Here is a 6,378-nt window from a genome sequence, read left to right as displayed (position 1 = left end):
TCTCCATCAAAACTACTCAATTCTGCCACTGTAGCACAAAAGCAGCCACAGACAATGTGAGTATGACTATGTTCCAATAAAACATCACAAAAAGAGGCCACAGGCTGGCCCACAGGCCAAGTCTGCCGATCCTTGATATAAATTTTTCAGCATAGTGTCTGGCGCATAGTGGGTGCTCAGTATATGATCGCTGCTGTGATCATCATTTTATTTCTCCCTATTACAGCCAACAGACACCCAAATAATTGATCCATTATCTTCCATATTGTTACTGGATCACAGATGCTAAGGTTAAAGGAAGCTTTTAAGACAATGGGATTTAGTTCAATACTTAAATCCCTTCTATGACAACATCCCATGAATGGTTGTCCAACGTCTGAACAACTCCAACAACAAGGAAACCACTGTATAAGCAGCCCTTTCTCTTGTCAGGTAGTTTTGAGTGTCTCTGAAAGCTTTTTAGTGTGAGCTCAGGTTCAATGTGATTCAACTTTATGAGCATCTGCTGAGCCTCTGATGTGTTCCAGACTCTACTACATGCTGGAAACACGAAGATGAGTAAGATGCAGCCTCTACCTCCAACTTCTCACTGGACTTAGTCTGTGTGATGGTTAATACTGTCAGCTTGATTGGATTGACGGATGCAAAGTATTGATCTTGGGTGTGTCTGTGAGGGTGTTGCCAAAGGATATTAACATTTGAGACAGTGGGTTGGGAAAGGCAGACCCACACTTAATCTGGGTGGGCACCATCTAATCAGCTGCCAGCGTGGCTGGAATATAAAGCAGGCGGAAAAACATGAAAAGACTACACTGGCCTAGCCTCCCAGCGTACCTCTTTCTCCCGTGCTGGATGCTTCCTGCCCTTGAACATCAGACTCCCAAGTTCTTCAGTTTGGGGACTCAGACTGACTGTCCTTGCTCCTCAGCTTGCAGACAGCCTATTGTGGGACCTTGTGATTGTGTGAGTTAATGCTTAATAAACTCAATACTTAATGGAGTTAATTAAGTTAATAATTAAAAAAGTTAATACTTAATAAACTTAAATACTTAATAAATAATAAACTTAATACTTAATAAATAGGAGATATATATATCTCTCTCCTACTAGTTCTGTCCCTCTAGAGAACCCCAATACAGCCTGCTAAAACAAGTCTCATAATCTCCCGCATGTGACAGTCATTTAGATATTTGAGGGTAATGCCCTGAGTTTTCTCAGGTTCCAAACACTTAATTTCTTCAACTGTAAGTTCCCTTATCATCTCTTCATACTGCCTTCCTCTGGATGTAAGATTCCTAAATGCCCTACAAAGAAGCCTAGGTGTGGCTGGCCAGTGGATGATGAGGCAGACTTACAACTGTGCAGATTTAGTTTAGTGCCAGCAATCTGATCATACTTGCCTCTTAGGAACTAGCCCGGTCTCATTTGCCTAACTCATGTCTATATTCCTTTAATTTTCCAAGTGGTTCTATAGAATTAGAACTAAATGATAGGCTTTAGATGATATGGCAAACATTGATGTTTTATTTTCCTTAAAGAAAAGATTTAGGCCGGGCGTGGTGGCTCATGCCTATAATCCCAGCACTTTGGGAGGCCGAGGCAGGGACCAGCCTGGCCAACATGGTGAAACCCCGTCTCTACTAAAAAAAAAAAAAAAAATTCGCCAGGCATGGTGGTGTGCGCCTGTAATCCCAGCTACTCTGGAGGCTGAGGCATGAGAATTGCTTGAATCCGGGAGGTGGGGGTTGCAGTGAGCCAAGATCGTGCCACTGCACTCCAGCCTGGGTGACAGAGACTCTGTCTAAAAAAAAGAAAAAAAAAAAAAAAGAAAATATTTAGCCTAACTAGCAGAGTACCTATTTTTACTTGATCCAGCCTGATGGGTAGTAAAATAGCATTTGTCAGCTGAATTGATGTGATTAACTAAAAAATGTACAAAATTGATGTGAAGACTTCTACCTATCCACTAATGAGTAACACATTCACAGCTCCAGCTCCCACCTCTCTCTTGGGTTCCAAAAAAGTGATTCTTTCTGCATACCAGAAATTTCCACTTGGATGTCATATAGGTATCTCAAACTCAATGTGTACAAAAGTAAACTTAATTCTCTAAAATAGATCCCTCTCCTGTTTTATTACTCCATCTTGGTAAATGGCTTGCCTATCCACCTGGATGTCTGAGTCAGAAAAATCAGTGCATTCTTCATTCCACCGTCTCCTTCCCCTTTGACAACTAAACACTTCCTGAAATCTTATAATTCTACCCAACTCCTGGATTTGTCTCACACATTTATCCTTTATGCATTTCATAAACTGCAGGTTGCAACTAATCAATGTGTCATAAAATAAACTGAGTAAGCTTTAATCTGCATATTTAAGAATAAAATAGACTTCTCCCTCAAAGTAGGATAGAATAGTTTGTGGCAGATTAACACTCCTACAAAGAACTAGAAAAAAAAGGACTAAAATATGTTTGTTCAAACTACTACGGAAAACAGTATGGACGTTCACTGAAGAACTAAAAGTGGAACTACCTTTTGATTCGGCAATCCCACCGGGTATCTACCCAAAGGAAAAGAAGTCATATGAAAAAAACACATGCACACACATTTATAGTAGCACAATTCGCAATTGTGAAGATACGGAACCAACATAAGTGCCCATCAACCAACCAGTGGATAAAGAAAATGTGGTATATATATGCCATGGAATACTACTCAGACACAAAAAGGAATGAAATGTCTTTTGCAGCAACTTGGATGGAACTGGAGGCCATTATTCTAAATAAAGTAACTCAGGAATGGAAAACCAAATACATGTTCTCACTTATAAGTGGGAGCTAAGCTATTAAGATGCAAAAGCACCAGAATGATATAATGAACTTTGGGGACTCAGGGGGCAGGGTGGGAGGTAGGTGAGGGATAAGAGACTACACATTTGGTGCAGTATACACTGCTTGGGTAACAGGTGCACCAAAATCTCAGAAATCACCACTAGAGAACATATCCATGTAACCAAAAACCACCTGTACCCCAAAAAATACTGAAATAAAAATTATTAAAGAAATAAAAAATAAAAAAATGTTTGTTCAAAAGCGTCAGGGAGCTACTGAAGCAATGAGGATTAATAGCCAAAATACTGGAGAGACCTGCAGAGAGCTGACCCCAGGCTTTATCCAGACAGAGGGGCACTGCCAAGGATCAGAGAAACAGCAGAGCTTTGTATGTTTGTACAGGGCTACAGTAACAAAACTGGAGACTTGGGGAGCCTCAAACACATAGTCAGTCTCCCCAAGACACTCTGAAGCTGTGCAAAGCTGGAAGTAAAAAATTAAGCCAAAAACTAACCAAAGCAGTTTTCCACAATCTTGTAGTGTTGAAGAAGCAAAACAGATATCTTTCAGGACCTGTTGGGAGCATGGATCTTGGTAAATACAGCAGGCTCTCAGTTGAAAGCCCTGGTTCAACTGAAAACATCAGTTCAGTCCTGATGGAATTAATTTGATCACCCTTGACCCTCTCTGCCTGACAAAGAAACACTTAAATCTCCTTGAGGAAGGTATCATTGAAGCTTTAACAGTTTTTAATATATAGTATCTAGCATTCAATAAAAATTACTAGACATTCTAAGAAATGTGTTGAAAAACAGAGGGAAAAAATATACAATAAAAATTTACCCACAGGTGATTCTGAAACTAGAGTTTTATTAGATAAGGACATTTTAAAAATTGCTGAGATTTATGTCCAAAGAAACAAGACAAAATAAAGAGAAGAAAAGATGAAAAATTGCACTGGAGAATTTAAATGTGTTTAATAAAATAAAAACTTTAAAGTTAAAAATACAATAGCCACACTGACGAATCAATATAAGCCAGGTGCAGTGCAGTGGTGCACACCTGCAATCCCAGCTACTTAGGAGGCTGAAGCAGGAGGATCACTTGAGCCCTGCAGCCAAAAATGGTTAACTGGATTTAACTCATTGAGCCCAGGATTAAAGACCAGCCTGGGCCACATAGTGAAAATCCATCTCTTAAAAACATTTTAAAAATCAAAATGTTTACAATTTTAAAAAAGAAATAATCTTTCTCAGTGTCTAGAAAGACTCCATTAAAAAAATAAAAACAATCGATACATAAGTATGACTGCAGATTAGACACAACAAGAAGACAAAGTTAATGAGCTAGAAGACATGTAAGTAAACTGAAGCACACAGAGTGGAAAACATACAAAAGGGAATAAAAGTATGTGAGACACAAGGAAAATGTTTAACTTACATGTCAGTGGAGCCTCAGAAGGAAAGACTAGAGCAGAAGCAGTATTTGAAGAGAAAACAGTAGAGAATTTTTCAAAACATCAACATAAAGATTCAAGTCTATCAACAAACTCCAACCAGCATAAATTCCAGAAAACAAAATAAACAAAAAAAGTACATCAAAGTCAAAGTCCAAATCAAAAACAAATAAAAATAATTTTTTAAGCAGCCAGAGGAAAAGAAACATTACCTTCAAAGAAGCAACAATGAAACTGACAGCTGATTTCTCAAAAGAAATGATTGAAACCAGAACACATGCAATGACATCTTTAAAATGCTGAAAGAACAGGCAGGAAAGCAAACTTGCCCATCTGGAATTCTATTTCTAGGGGGAAAATCTTTTTAATATGAAAGTAAAATAGTCTTCAAACAAAACGAGAATTTACCACTGGCAGACCTGCACTAAAATGCATATAAAAGGGGGTTCTTTATGCAAAGTTGCAAGGCAAAAAAATGACCCAAGATAAAAACACAGAAATGCAGGAAGAAATCAAGGGCAATGAAGTGGGTAAATCTAAATGAATACTAATTGTAAAACACAGTAACTGCAATGTCTTTTGAAATTTAAAATGCAGACAACAATAATGCAAATTGCAGAAAGGAGTAATGTATTTAAACTATTGGAAAATGTTTGCTTTGTTTGGAAAATGCTATGGTAGACTATAATAAACTAACATGCATATTAAAATCTAGCATGACCACTAACAAGAGAGCAAACAAATGTATAACATTTTAATAAATGGTGAATAATAAAATAATATAAAGTATTTGAACTAAAGGAAGGCAAGGAGAGAAAGATGAGTATAAAATGGGTGGATTAAAAGAAAAGCAAATAGTAAAATGGTAGCTGTAAATTCAACTATATAATTATATTAAAAGTAAATTGGTTGTAATTCACTATATGAACAAATTTAAGAGAAAACCCATGTAATCATCTTGATACAGAAAAAGGATATGACAAAATTCAGCATTTGTTCATGAACAAAAATCTAAACGAACTAGGAACAGAAGGGCTCTTCATTGAACTGATGGCAAACATCTATGAAAAACCCAGTTAACATCATACCTAATGGTAAAAGAATTATTCTTTCCCCATAAGATCATGAACAAGGCAGGAATGTTTTCTCTCACCACTTTTATTCAACATCATACTGGAGATCTTTGCCAATGTGATATGGTAAGAATAAGAAATAAAAGGCACAAAATTTGAAAAGGAAAAAAAAAATGGCTTTATTCACAAATGACATGACTATTTACACAGAAAATCCTTAAGAATCTACCAAAAAAAGCTACTAGAATTACTAGTGAGTTTAGGAAAGTTGCAAAATACAATGCCAATATATAAAACCCAGTTGTGTTTCTATAATGAACAATTAGAAATTGAAATTTAAAAAATACCAGTTCAAAGGCATCAAAAACACTTGGAGGCACTGATGAGACAAATTAAAGATGACCAAATACCATGTTCATGAATCAAAAGAATCAATATTTTTCCTGACATGACCTAAAAAAAGAATCAGAAGTGGACAGATTACTTGAGGTCAGGAGTTTGAGACCAGCCTGGCCAACATGGTGAAACCCTGCCTCTACTAAAAATGCAAAAATTAGTTGGGTGTGGTGGCACGTGCCTGTAGTCCCAGCTACTCGGGAGGCTGAGGAAGGAGAATCACTTGAACCCAGGAGGCGAAGGTTGCAGTGAGCCGAGATCGCACCACTGAACTGCAGCCTGGGCAACAGAAGGAGAATCCATCTCAAAAAGAAAACAAAACAAACAAAAAAAACCCCTCATATGTGCTAGTAACTGTTGGTAGTTCCCTCTACAAACACACTGACCACAGGATCCATTAATTCCATTCCTGGATATTTACCTAAGTGAAATGAAAACACATGGCCGGGCGCAGTGGCTCACGCCTGTAATCCCAGCACTTTGGGAAGCCGAGGCGGGTGGATCACGAGGTCAGGAGATCGAGACCATCCTGGCTAACACAGTGAAACCCTGTCTCTATTAAAAATACAAAAAAATTAGCTGGGCATGGAGGCAGGCGCCTGTAGTCCCAGCTACTTGGG

This window comes from Hylobates moloch, unplaced genomic scaffold, assembly GCF_009828535.3.
Source record: "Hylobates moloch isolate HMO894 unplaced genomic scaffold, HMol_V3 SCAFFOLD_10, whole genome shotgun sequence".
In the NCBI taxonomy this organism is placed as follows: domain Eukaryota; kingdom Metazoa; phylum Chordata; class Mammalia; order Primates; family Hylobatidae; genus Hylobates; species Hylobates moloch.
Note: the sequence above shows the minus strand (reverse complement) of the source record.